The sequence below is a fragment of the Fundulus heteroclitus genome, chromosome 7, assembly GCF_011125445.2.
Source record: "Fundulus heteroclitus isolate FHET01 chromosome 7, MU-UCD_Fhet_4.1, whole genome shotgun sequence".
In the NCBI taxonomy this organism is placed as follows: domain Eukaryota; kingdom Metazoa; phylum Chordata; class Actinopteri; order Cyprinodontiformes; family Fundulidae; genus Fundulus; species Fundulus heteroclitus.
The window spans coordinates 35,208,396-35,223,141 of NC_046367.1; positions in this window are offsets into that span (position 1 = coordinate 35,208,396).

The window sequence follows — 14,746 nt, forward strand, 5'->3', positions numbered from 1 at the left end:
TGTTATATTTTGCTAATGTAAAGTCATGTGTTTGTGTATATCAATAAAAATAGACAAGATGGTTTTAATCAGCTATTCCTCAGAGCTTTTAAAAAATTGAAGGTTGAAAAAAAAAGATGTTCTGAACAGGATGGCGGTGGAACAGAGGAGCCACCTGAAAGCACCAAAGAAGAAAATAAGAGCCTCCTTATGCTGTGTGTGCCTTCGCTTAGCAGCACTCTCACGTCTCTCCCAAAGCACAGAACAGAAGGGGGGATAAGAGGGAGAAAGTCTCCAGCCATTGAGGAGATCTCTCTCTTTCTTTTCCATTTTTTGCTGATGTTTTGTTATGATGGATTGTGCAGACTGAGTGCCATGATGTGCGTATTTCTGGGAGCGCTTGTGTTGTGACCAGTAGGGTCGCTCATCGATTCCAAGCCATCTCTACTAAAGCACTAATAAGACACTTGGCATTTTCCCTGGTGCGATATCACTCCCTTTGTGGGCTTCCACCCCTGCCAGTTATTGGAGAGAGTGGAAAAGTGTGTGCCTTTTCTGTCTGTCGAAGTTTTGTGGTTTGTGTCTGTCTTTAGTTTCACACGCGCTTCCCCGGCCACGTGTGCTGGTGTGTGTGGTAGCATTTAGTCTGTTATGTTCAGTTCAAGCGCAAAGCACAGATGTACACAGCTTTGTGTGCGTGTCTGTACATACATATGGGCATATGCCGTGAAATGATAGATTATATTATGTGAATCGAGATTAGTGGTAACATTACACAAATCCTGATAGCGGGAGGAAGGGAAGTCCACAGTGGGTAGAGGGATGAGATGAAAATGTCACCTTGGAAGCCACTCAACACTTGCTGAGGCCTGATTGCCCAAGTGAGATCCAGAATGTCATCTGATTTGGAAGGAGAATCATCAGCGAATATGGTCTGATCCCCGTCTAAGGAGAGGGATTAGATGCAATGTTGGAGATGAGATCAGCACCGGCAGATGGAGCATTTACTCAAGCGAGAAGTTTGAGAAAACCGATTCAAATTCACATGGAAGCTCGCTGGGATGTGTTTTCCCTCCCAAGTTTGCTGCCAAATGTTTTGAATCCTCTCTGAAATTAGCGATGTAGACTGGGTGAATTTGGAAGATGTTTAATTTATTGTACAGTAGGCATGGATGAGACTCTCATGGTGCTAATCTTGAGTTATACTAATTCTCTCTCACTCTCTCTCTCATGCCAGTGGTCACATTTTCTCATGTGGCCTTTTTTGAAAATTGACCTACCCACCCCTGCACCATGCTCTCTAAAGCAGGATACAATTGACAGTTGTCAACAAAACCATGCTGGGCGTGCCCGAGGATGTATCTTCTCTGCACTTGCAAAGTTACCTGTTAGATTTCAACAAAATGTTGTCAAAGCTAAGGAACAAAAACAACCTAAGTTTCAAAGTTTTAAAAAGTTGGCAATCTCACGAGCGCGTATAAAAAAGTTTCAAAAAGTATCTCAGTATTTGAAAAAGTGCTGGACCAGAAATCATCCCTATTCCATGTTTTTCACTGATTTTATCAAACTTATTGCACAGGAATTTAGGTCAAGTATTTTTTGTTTTCTATGACTTTATTTTCAGCAGTGTCCTACAGCCAGTCCCATCACTGTTTCTCTGATATCTTAATGAAGAGGGCGGTAAACTGTTGGAATTTAATGACATCTGTGAGGACTTCAAATCACAACTGTTGAAAACCTTGATTTACCTCGTTGCTGATAACTGGCCCGTGTCTTTTCTACAGTGTTGTGAATTTCCACTTCGTCAAATTTAGACTTTATAAATCCGTCATGCAGCTCACTTAGCATATTAACAGTTTGTCCAGTGGGGCGCACTCCAGTTTGTTTTGTGCACTTAAGCATCTTAACATGGCAGCTGGAAAAATTGAGTGCTGCAATTATGTATGTAACCACTGAATAACAAAAGGAAAAAAAGCACATCGGGAAAATGGAAAGCATGAAATTTGAAACATGCGTGAGAATGCTTCCGCTTGTTTTTGTTCGTCTGAGAGAGCACTAATATATCTGTATTTACCAAACCAAAGAGCCACCTCGCAAGAGCATGAAAGAGATACGCCATAACCCATGAGCGCGGAGTCTCAAGGCCAGCAACCTCCAAAGTAATAAATTTGTCTGAGGAAAAAAGGATGACAAATAAAGGCCTTTAAATGTTCCTATTTCTCTCCACGTCAGATTGAATGGATGTCTCAGCAAGCAGCGCCACAAATTACCCCCAGAGAGAAAAACAGCTCAGCTCAGACAGCTGCAGCATGGGAGATCCACTCCCTCTGGAGAAGTCATATTCAGACTTATAGGCTTGTGTGGAACTCAGTGAACCTGATTGCACCCTCCACCCACGGGGCTCTGCTCCTTCCTTATTGGTGCAATCCAGAGTCCTCGGGGGGATATTCCTTCCCTAGCTATCTTCAACATTTTCTTAGTTGTCCCTTTTTAGAGGTCCCGCTGCCAACTCAATTTCAGATGGCTTTTACACTTCAGCTACATACCTCCTCCGTGCCCACGCTTGTGACTTCCAGTGAATCTCGGGGCTATGCATTCTATTACCATATTTAGTTTTTTTTTCCTTTCCATTTGGTATGTAGAGTCAAACACTGCCTGTATCAGATTGTAAATGGAAGCTTGTTGCCCCCCCCCCCCCAAGCTAACTGCCTGTGAGTGTCTTGCTGACTACAAATCCCCTCAGCTCCACATGTGTGTCCCGCAGATAGGTTCAGCGCTGCCCTCTGCTCCGCGCTGGGCTTCATTAACTGGTAGCAGCAAAGATAGAGATGTTGTCAAGACATGAATATAGAGATAGAGAAATTGAGTAGAAAAAACGTTTTCACCAAGGATAAGCTATATCTCGCCATTTACAACACATGCTCTTGAAGTGAGAGACGTTCATTTGTATCTTTTTCTGGGGGTAATGCATACTGCGTCACTTCCTGTGGATTCTGGTTTGGTGTTCCAGACTCTCTTGATTTTATCCTATTTCTCTTGGCTGTGACATCCCTCTGTGTATAACACATAAGCAAGTTTAAAACATATTCTCTGTTGCTGCACTTTACGTTTTGGGAACTCCTCGTGTTTTACACGGTTCGGCGTGGTAAGCGGTCGCTAGCCTAGCCTAACTTTAGACCTACTATGGTTTCCTCGCCTATCCCTCTGTGAGATTCTCCATCTCTGTCTAAGTCTCCACCTCTCTGCTGTTGTCTGTGTCTGATGTTCACGTATTCATCTGTGTCCTTTAGCGACAACGGTACAGGTAATAAATGTTGTGTTTTAGTAGCATTAGAGGTGAGGGTGTCAGAATTGGAGGCCCAACCCCATGTTGTTGAAAAACCAGCAGATAGCCCACAGCCACAAAGATTAGCCTGATGTAGTAGTCCTCCAGCAAAGCCCACGCAGCCGGGACCTCAGGCCAGCTGGGTGATTATACGTACAGCCGTAGATTCCAGCCTCTGGGTCACAACTTACCAATCTGTGTTCATTAAGTTATGACACAGTGTGTTGTGGAGTTCTCCACCCAGCAACACACCTGCTGAGAAGCCAATTCTGGTAATTGGCGGCTCCATAGTCAGAAATGTGGCTTTTAAGACACCAGGGACCATAGGCAAATGTTTGCCAGGAGCCAAAATGGATAAGATAAGATCTTACCTGAAACTGCTGGCTAAGGATAAGCGTAAATACAGTAAGATTGTTATTCACGCCGGCGGCAGCCCTGGCGGCATGGTGAGTAGAGCCAGCCGTGCCCACCCTAGAATGGAAGCTGAGTTTTTGGCCAACTTTCTATAATTCCTATCTCGATTTGTCAATCATACAATACAAACAATCAAATCAATGGCTGAAGTAAACAGCCTAGCCAATTACAGCGAGAGAGGGGCAGGTGACTGAGTCATACATTGGTAGCCTACAGAGGTGGCTGTGCTCACCATTGCTAGAGCCATGGATATTCACACTTATTTCTACACAAGTACAAGAAGTAGCAGTCGAGCAAACGAGAGCAAGCAGGAAGCAACGACATTCATTTCTGTTGGAAACGTAAGCACTGAAGTCAACACAGGAGGAAACATTCATGGTGGTTTCAAACTTTTAAAAAGTTTGCAGTCTCATGAAAACATGTAAAAAAAAAGTTTCAAAAAGCATCTCAGTATTTGATAAAGTACTGGACCAGAAATCAATCCCTATTCCATATTTTTCACAGATTTTATCAAACTTATTGCGCAGAAATTTGGGTCAAGTACTTTTTGCTATCTATGACTTAATTTTTAGCAGTGTCCTGCAGCCAGTCCCATCACTGTTTCTCTGATATCTTAATGAAGAGGGCAGTAAACTGTTGGAATGAAATGACATCTGTGAGGACTTCAAATCACAATTGTTGAAAACCTTGATTAACCTTGTTGCTGATAACTAGCCTGTGTCTTTTCTACAGTGTTGTGAATTTCCACTTGGTCAAATTTAGACTTTATAAATTCGTCATGCAGCTCACTTAGCATATTAGTCAACACTGGAGGAAGCATTCATTCTGGGAGGGTTAGCTATGGACGCTACAGTGCAAGAGGAGCAGAATCGAGCAGTCCCTCAACTAAACGGAAGAAGCTTGCAGGCAGAAGGCACGAATGTTTACTTCAGTACATTTCAAACCTAATAACACTCTTGACAAAACCTGGTTCATACAAAGACACCCAAACCACTGCTGAGCGGGGTTGTGTAGTATGTGGTCCAATGCAGCGAGGACTGCTCAGACTCCTACATTGGACAAAACTAAATAACAGCTACATGAATGCATGGCACAGCAGAGGAGGGCCAGCAACTCGGGGCAAGACTCAGCAGTACACCTGCACCTCAAGAACAAAGGGCACTCTTTTGATGACAATGATCTCCAGGTTTAGGACAGGGAGAACAGATGGTTTGAAAGAGGGGTGAAAGAAGCCATCGTGGTCAAAAGAGAAAAGCCATCACTAAACAGAGGGGGAGGGTTGTGCTTCCAACTCTCCAGTGTTTACAGCTCAGTCCTCCAACATGTTCAAAAGAGATTACATTAGCAGTCTCGTCATGATTCAGGTGACCAAGTACTCCACTCACTCCAAGCAATAGCTTCTAAAGACCCAGGACAGTGGTGGGTGGGTCATTGATTTGCATTTGATTTAGAATGCTCCTAGGAGGATGGGCCTCCATGTCTTTAAAAACAGCAGTGCACCAACTGCAGGTTTCTCAGTGCGAGTCACCAGAATTGACAAAGACTCCTGGATAGGTGTCAAAATGTTTTCAGAAAGAACTGAGCGAAAGTCCGGTTAACTCCGATTTAGGCCTGTTTGCCGTTGCGATGACCCGGCTAACTGAGAATTTGCACAGGCTATATTTTCTCTGTCTTTTTTCTCTTCATAGTATGTACATTGGCCTGGCATTCTGTTTAGCTGTGACACTATCCAGGGTGGCAGATCACCTTCCAATCCTATGTAACATTGAAAGGATTCCTGGCTCAGTGGGTGCTTCTCTGCTTTCTGGGTCTCTGCTCTGTCTTCTGTAACCCCCAGTCGGTCGAGGCAGATGACACTGAGCCTGGTTCTGCTGGAGGTTTCTTCCCGTTAAAGGGGGCGTTAACCTCTGAACAGTCGCTTCATGCATGCTCAGTATGAGGGATTGCTGCAAAGCCAACAATGATGCCAACGACTGTCCAATGTGGCTCTACGCTCTTTCAGGGAGAGTGAATGCTGCTTGTCAATGACTCAATGCAATCTGCTGAGTTTCCTTAGATAGGAAACTTTTTGACCAATCTGTCTGGATGGTTTGATTGAGTTTGACTTCGTAAAGTGCTTTGAGATGATGTGTTGTGAATTCATGCTATATAAATAAAACTGAATTGAATTAAAGAGAAGCATCACACAGGAAAAAAAGTGTGTCCATCTGTGTACAGTAAAATAGTATTCATACATCAAGTTTTGTCAGGATACAACCACAAGCTTCAGTGTTATTGGAATTATATGAGCTAGACCAACACAAAGTGGCACATAATTATAAGATGACTCACATGAAAGGAGACTTAGCGTTTAATACAGAAGATAAAACCAAAAGAATGAGAAGCTATCTGCTAAGATATTTGAAGCCTAACACAGACCAGTTAACTTCCCTGGCTCTCTGGTGAACGTGGCTTTTAAAATATTCTTAGGTTTTATGACGAGCAATTTGCACATGCATGAGCAGAAATCTCTTTAACAACATGACAGCGGCATTATTACAGAACCAGTTTGCCTGATGATGACCTTTTCACCCCTCACTTGGCTGATTTCCTGCTCTGAGTTTCCGGCTTTTGATTGTGTAATTTACAAACATGCTGTGGTAGAGAACAAATGTTTTATATTACAACATAATAAAACTGCTTTTTTTTTTAAGATCTCATCTATAGTACCACTTGGGATTTATATACATTTGTTATGGGCAGAGAATCTCAAATATTTACATAAACCTCAACTGATATTTAGACAAAGTCCCTTAAAAAGGTTGCATCCATAAAACACATTCATTAAAAAAAATGTGGCACTAAAGGTCAGAGAGAGAGAGAGAGAAGAGCAAGAGAGAGTGAATAATCCAACTCTGGACGACTGCTTAAAGCAACGGTTCCCAACGCTGGTCCTCAGGGACCCCTGTCCTGCAGGTTTTAGGTGTCTCCTTGCTGTCACACGTCTGACCTAAATGAACGGATGATAAAATGCGCCTGCAGCACTTGATGGCATGCAGAGGTCATGCAATCATTTGAATCAGGTGAGCTGGAACAGAGACACGTCTAAAACTTGCAGGACAGTGTACTGGAGGGCCAGGCTGAACAGCTGATCATTTCTTTTAATGGTCATTTAAATTGGTTAGATCCAGGGAATCTTTTGAACAGGGAACACAACCTTTCATTCATGTTGAAGTTGGAGTTTATTAGAAGCCTTGTGTTTCACTGATTTATTTATTTTAGTACATTTGACTCATCCCGTTTTACACCCAGTTTTTTCTGAGTTTCATCCATCTTATCTAAACTATTCAGCCAAGTGAATAAATCACCAGTCAAGCCTGCCATGGATTGTAAACTTCTAGAGCACAATTGTTACTCTACTTGTCTTGAAGGTCAACTCTGTAGTCAATGTTTAAAGCAAAATGAAGATCAAATAATATGGCTTTTTGACAAGAAGAATATTAGGAGAAGCCAAGGTGAGACGTTCTAACCAAACCACACTACTTTAACTGAAAGCATGGTGATCGAAGCGTGAAATGACAAAGTAGGAGGACAACCTATAATTTATTCAACTTTACCTCAAATCTAAATGGCTGAAACATGGACACAGTTAAATGTTTCAACATGGCATTGATTTAGGTACTCTAATGGTTTTGGAATAGGTAAAACAGGCTAATATTAAATATTAGAAAAAAGCCCTGACCTCAACTATAACAAAAATGTAAGAGCTATGCTTAAAAAAATACTCTGTGCAATGAAAGCAACCAGTCTAAAGAAAATCTGCCAATTTTGCCATAAAGAGAGGTCAGTTATCTACTCTCAACTTTACCAAAATGCTTATTGATGTCAAAAAAAGGCAGATGGCTAAGGTCCTACTTATTCAGAGATATTTAACCAACTTGGATGCATATATATTGTGTGTACACTAAACAGCACCTAGCAAATGTCAGCGAGAAACATTGAAATCTGCCTGAGATTTAGGTTTTTCTTTTTTTGTACTTATTTGACCATCTCTAACATATATATTCCTCAATGCACCATTTATTTTAGATGGTAGAGGTAGATACAATTTTTTAATGATTAATTCTTGAGATTAAATGGCTTTGTGGCTTAATAATAATAGTCAAACACACGAGAAAACACTTCAGTTGAATCTCATTTCCTCACATTCTCAAGTCACACCCAAGATACAATAAACACTTAGTTTAAAATACCTCCCGTCATTGGGGATTTTGTTTTATTCATCAGGACATTTTCTCCTGCTCAGAGACACCGTGTCTTATGTTTGCTGTCTGCATTGTTAATGCATTTTATTCTAAGATTTAATTTACTACAGTGAACTGTTTTAAACAGTGCTTGTTTGCATAGTGAAGAGTTTATAGATATAATATGAATCAAAGTTATGATTAGAGATATACAGGTATGCTCTGTTCCAGAGGTTAGGCTAGTGCAGGAGAGTGAAGAAATCCAGTGTTGTCTAACATATCAGAGAGAGTTTAGTTTAGTTAAACAAGTTTTATATTTAGTTTTAAGAGGGAAAGCAGGCCTGCCTTTCCTGTGTTTATTTAAGTGTTAGTTTCCTCTGTTTATTTCAACTTTAAATTTTATTGAAAGTATCCACAAGTAAGTAGATCTTTTTTATAAAGAAAAAGAAAGAAATAAAAACGTGAAATTACAAAAAATATTAGACCTGGTTAACTGCAATATGCAAGAAAGTAACTAATTGAGTGCTTACTACGATAATTGCCATTCCATTCGTGATTTATATTCTCTCTCTTCCACAAGGGCAAACATAAGTATTTGCAGGCTGATTGGTGTTTAATGTCTTTTGAGGACTTCAGACGGCCGTTAAAGGCAACAATCATCGCACATCTCAATAATGGCAATCATAAAAGCCAGCACCAAAGGAAAGGTCACCGTTAATGGCTGGCAGGCAATATTTTGTGTCACTCAAAGGGCCCAGCTTTGATAGTAAATCTCTCTAATAAGAACAGCCTCGCCGGCAATTTCTTTAACTAAATTACCAGGTTGTTCCAGAGGCATGTGGCTGACATCAGTGGATGACAGTTGAGGCCAAACATGACACTGAGGTGTGAGCCTCTGTTTTGCTTTGACTTTACATAACTTTGTTCAATCATCCATCCATTTTCTAAAGGGTTGCAATCTTTAGAATCTATAAACAAAATCTGCTTTATTCTCATTGAATTTAATCAAGGTTTATTTCTACAAATGTCATTTCATGCACTTGTACAACACAAACTGTTTCAGGTCACGTCCAGAAATGCATACATTTGATCAATTAAAATAAATCAGCTGCATGCATTTCATTCCCAGTTACAATACAGTGGAGTAATATTCAGTATGTCATGCCAGTTAATGAAAATGTATTTTATGAAGCTCAACCAGTTGCATCAAGTCATCCATTTTGCAACAATCTCTCCTCATGAGCGATAATCTTATGTTGACGACTGCAGTTATGCCAAGGCCAGTCACCAAAATTGACATTTTTCTTTTCATAGGAATTGCCTTGGTAATTTTTTTTGCATTTCCAGAGTCTACAGCACAGGCTTTGACACTTCAGTGAGTCATAAAAAAATCAATTGCTTAAACGGTCAGGTATAGATTTTAGAACGGAAGCAAGAGCCCAAAAGGGTAGCTTGATTCTGTTTTTAAGTTGTCAAATATCCTGAGATAAATCAGTACTCTCGTGTCGAGCTTTGCTGCCTCTCTGCCTAACAACTACATTAACAAGTAGAGTAATCTAAAAAGAAGAAAAATGTGTTTGAATGTGATGTTTGACATTAATGGAAAGTTTTCTTGTCAAACACTGAATTGGCACATTATTGTAATTTCATTTGGGGAAAATATAATACATTTACAGAATCTTACAAAGGAGATTTATAAATGCTACCCTAAGATGAAGAATGATTTGCAGTTTGATGTTAACAAAATGTGAAACTAATGAAAAGTGTTCAGGTTTTTTTTAATAATAATTGAACTTTATTGATCTCACAATGGAGAAATTTACTTCTGCATCTTAACCCATCCCCTTGGGGAGCAGTGGGCTGCCACTGTGCGGTGCAATTGGGGGTTAAGGATCTTGCTCAGAGATCCAGAATGGAAGCTTGTGGGAGTTGAACTCAGAACCTCTGGGACCAAAGCTTTGTGCTCTAACCACTAGGCCACCACTCCTTTTCTGTTATGTAAAAAGAAACAAATAAAACTGTATTGGGGTCCCAGTCATAGAAATATTTTATGAATGGGTAATAATATTAAATGAAGGCCAATATTTAAGTATTACATCATTTTATTTTATTTTGTATGGGTCACGAGACAGTTTCAGCTCGTGCACATTTGTTTGTTGATTTTATTTAAGATTTCCTCTGTGGTTTAAAACCATTTTCACCCTTTTAAATGATGTCCACACAGTGAGAGAAAGGGTACTTCAAGATCTAGTGTGACCGGACCATGTTATCTATTCAGTTAATTTTAAAGAGCACATTTAGGAGCATCTCTGGAAGATTTAGTGTGCTCTATGTGTGAAAAAGACTTTGACTGAATTCATTTTTTAAAAAAATCCAAACTTTTTATCACTAAATATATTCAGAAGACAAAAAGTTCCATGTTAATAAATAATAGTTTTTCCTGTTTTGTTTTGAAGAAAAAGCACTGGTTTTACAATGGTCATCTGACAATTTCTAGAACATGAATGCAGCTAAAGTATTTATTTATTATTATTATTATTATTATTATTATTATTATTATTATTATTATTATTATTATTATTATTATTATTATTATGACCAATTTGCAACCCTACCAAAGTTTAAGTCAGGAATTAAAAGCGAGAACCCATGTCAAAACGTTTCAGTTTTGACTCGAGGCAGATTGCATTTGAAATGGCTATAAGCTCAAATGTAGAATTATTTCACCCGCACAAATAGTGAATCATATTCATTCAGCTTAAGTTCTTGTAATTTTTTAGAGGAATTTTACCCTTTTTTCATCCGTACTTTTTCATAGTTGAATTCATAGTTGTCCAGATAGACAAAAACATGGGTTTAAAGAAGGAGCGCTTACTTTTTACACAGCTGTGTGTGAAAATCAGGTGTTTGTTCCTTTTGTTGCAACCTATATTTTCACCTCAGTACACAAGTCTCTTTCCTTTCATCCTGCCTTACAAAATCAGTTGCATTGATTGGAGGGGTTCTTACATCCTCCTGGTTCAGCCTGTGTAAGACTGTATCCTGATTATCACAAGAAGTACGGATGAATGATGAGCATTTTCACGGGGCGAAATCTGAACAGCTTTGCTATCACTTAATTATCACATTCTTAGGAAAAAAGTGTCACCTAACAACAAGACTGGGCATCATAATGGTTGAGTTATTACAAAAAGATGTCTGCAAATCTACTGCGAGTGATGGCTACCACATGTCGGGCAAATGACAGCTCTAAAATGATTCTAATCGACTTTAATGAATCTCTCCGGTTTATTTTAAACCAACACGACAGTAAACAGGCTCCCAAAGAAAGATGGAGATGCTTTTTCATAACTGTCAGTGTTGGACATAATGGCTGTCTGTGACAGATTAAATAGGAGGTAGCAAGTCATCGAGCCTGGCAGGAAAGCTTCTTGGAAAGGGCCAATTTAATTTTCAGCTGGTGCATTTGGCCACTACCATTCATTTAGTGACAGTAATTCGCTATGAAGCCAATTTTCTCTACTTTGGGAAAGTTTTAAGTGCAGGAAATATCATTGTTAAACCTTTTCTGTACTAAGTAGAAGAGATCATCTGATTTTCAATGAATATTTGGCAATAATACACGGAATGCCCTCAACATTTCCTCGTTGCTCAGTGAAATCTACTATAGGACATAATTTAACTTTGTCATCACATTTTAACCAATGTACATATTTTATCAGTGTTTGACAATTAGTGCATGTATATATGGGTAAAGCTGAGACTTTATTTAAAAATGTAATTGATTGCAAGAGAATCAGATAATGTTCTGATCAAAAGTCTATATAAACGTATACTTGACATGAATCCCATTATTTGTCATAAAATTTGACTGAGTTTTTTAAAAATCTGTGCATAAGTTGCAATTAATTGTGGACTTTCTCTAATCAACACAAAGCCAATCACACACTGATTATGACTATTTTGTTGAACGTTCTTTGGTAAGTAGCACATAGAAGACAGGAGTTTTAAAACTACTAATGAGCTTCTGGCATAAACGTTTGGCAAATCTTCTTATCAGAAGTGGTTAGGCTCATTTTCTGTCTGGTTTCCTGCCACAGATCCAGCTTTTAACTATGATGCATACATTATCACCATGGTTGTGGTCAGGACCATCACAGAAACGTAATGTTATATCATTGCCCTGTTGGAATCATCTGGCCCAAACCGCCCCCCTGCAAAGCAAATACAATATGTTAAGATGTTTGGCTTCAGTTAAAGAATTTAAAGGCAGTCCTCTGTCTGTATTATTTAAATTGCAAAGCCTTGCTGGTTGAAACCCAGAAATTAAATTCAGTTGAATTCAATGCACTTCCACCGGGTCACCTCCAGACTGTGTGCTATCACTTCTACCTTTATCCAGTATACAAACATCTGCCAGATCAGATTTAACAACAAACTCAAAAAGAATGCTGGTGATTCTGTTGTTGTTAGTCTGCTCCAAGAAAAAGAACAAAAAAAAAACAGCCTTGGCCCAGTGATTGATGACTTTGTAAAGTCATCTTCATACTGTATCTTCATACTGATAAGACTACATAAGACATAATCATTGATTCCCAGGAGAAAGGTCCACAAGCATCAAGTGACTTTTATCAAACATCAGGTAATTGTGCATTCTTACAAATACCTTGGGATTATTTTTAGATGACAGATTTAACAGAGAGGCAGTGTACAAAGGTCACGTTAGCACATCCTCTGCTTGAGGCAACTCTTCCCTTTTAATTTTGACTGATTTTAATGACCCCTTTTCTATCATGCTTTTATCAAAAAATTTTTTTTTTCCTTTTCTCGTGTCGTGGTTTGGTCACACAACTCTGAGAGAGAGGAGTTCCCCTCTCAGCAGGTCACAAAACTGTTGTCTAGACTCATTGTGAGTGCCAATCATCAGTCACATCCATACACAGCAGGCAGGTACTGCCGATAACCTCTGCTTTCATCCCTTTCAAAAAGAGTTTCAGCTTTTTCCCTCTGGAAGAAGATTTCTTCTCCCTAAATGTGGGACCAGACGTTTTAAAAACAGCTTTGTTTCGACTGCTCTTACTGAACCGAACAAGCTGAAATGATACTGCCCCTCTGAATTGATTTTCTGAATTTAACAGATTTTATTTTGTCTAGATTATTCTGTTTTTATGGCTTTCACCCATTGGTTTTACAAAGATTTCATTTCTCGGCACATTTATCCTATTTTGAAGGGTGGCTCTCCTCTTCCGTGTCACACTTTTATGTGATTAATGGAGCCTGGAGCACTTTTAGCACTGTTGTATTTTGTCTGAATGTGTGAATGTTTTGAACCGCTACAAAACAAATCTACCTACGGGTATCAATGGAGTAACCTTGAACCTTAAACATTTAGTTAAACTGAATCCACAGCCATTCAATCTCTGAAGCACTTATCAACAAAAGGCGCCATCTTAAGGAAGTTGTTCCAGCAAGATGATCCTAAACACAGTTCAAACTACTTTTGAATGGACCAGGCAGTTTAACATTTACTTTCTGGAAATACCTTAACCTCAAACCTACAAACAATCTATGAATAAATATGCAGACAGATATTAAAAAGAAACTATACAACTAATACAGAGATGCAATCCAGACACTGATCAGAAAAAAGCACCACTGTTGAAAGAAAACTGACTGTATGAGTAGCAGTCAATAAGGCCATTTAAAGGAAGTAAAGCCAGACACTTGAAGAGAGATTCATGCTTTCTCTACAGACCAACAAACAAAGTCTTCACCTCCGATTTGTTGCACAACACTCAGATTACTGTTCTTTTGCTTTATGAAAGTTTGCTTCATGACCTTCTAGCTTAGAAATGTTAGTTTGCTGAAGGGTAAAACAGAACACAAGTTAATTTGTATACCGTCATTAACTGATAAAGCTATTCCAAAAGCTTTACTGAGAAAAAGCTTTGAAAAACAGAAAAGCCAATAAATTCTTCAAAAATAATAACACCAACGTGTTTGCATAATATGTAAAGAAATAAGCAGTTTAATGTAAAATTTAAACTGAGAAATATCAATCTAATAAAGTAAACTGACAAATTGATAAAATAAATGGGAATTTTGGGGGAGCCGCAGAAAACAATTCTTTCCAGAGTTCATTATTATTCCTGGGAAGCATGGAGGCTAAATGCTACTTCCCCATGTTTAGATCTGGTCCAGGGTACACTGAGTAACTACGGCTCTTATGATCTGAGGGGTCTAGTCAGCTCGTAACTGACAAGTAGTGGAAATATTTTTTAGGGCTTAGACGTTCCAGTGCTTTATAGACCAGTAAAAATACTTCTAAATCTATTGTTGTATAAACTGAAAACCCATGGAGTCTTGCTTTTTTAAGCTTTAAAGACTTAAGGCATTTAAGGACAAGAAGTTCTACCTGTCATTACATTTCCAAACACCTAGTCTCCAGAAAAGGACAACATGGACCTCATCTGTACAGTCCTATGTTGCAATACATGCCTTCTTTCCTCATAGCGAGGATACTATTCAGCACAAATAAAGGCATGCATTTTGTATATAGAGTAATTATGTTACCAATTCATCTTCACAATTTCTGTCTGTGCAAAATCATAGCCAGGGTGAAGGCTATGTTTACATGGGTAAAATTCCTTGATCGGATTGAAATGTGTGTAGGCTGAAGAAGAAAAACGTTAGCAGAATACATATTTTATATGGTTACAAAATCAATTAATCCCATCAGGATGTGTGTTTACATGGAGCAGGCTTTATTCAGAATAGAAGCCCTCTAATGTGCAGAGTTGTCAAA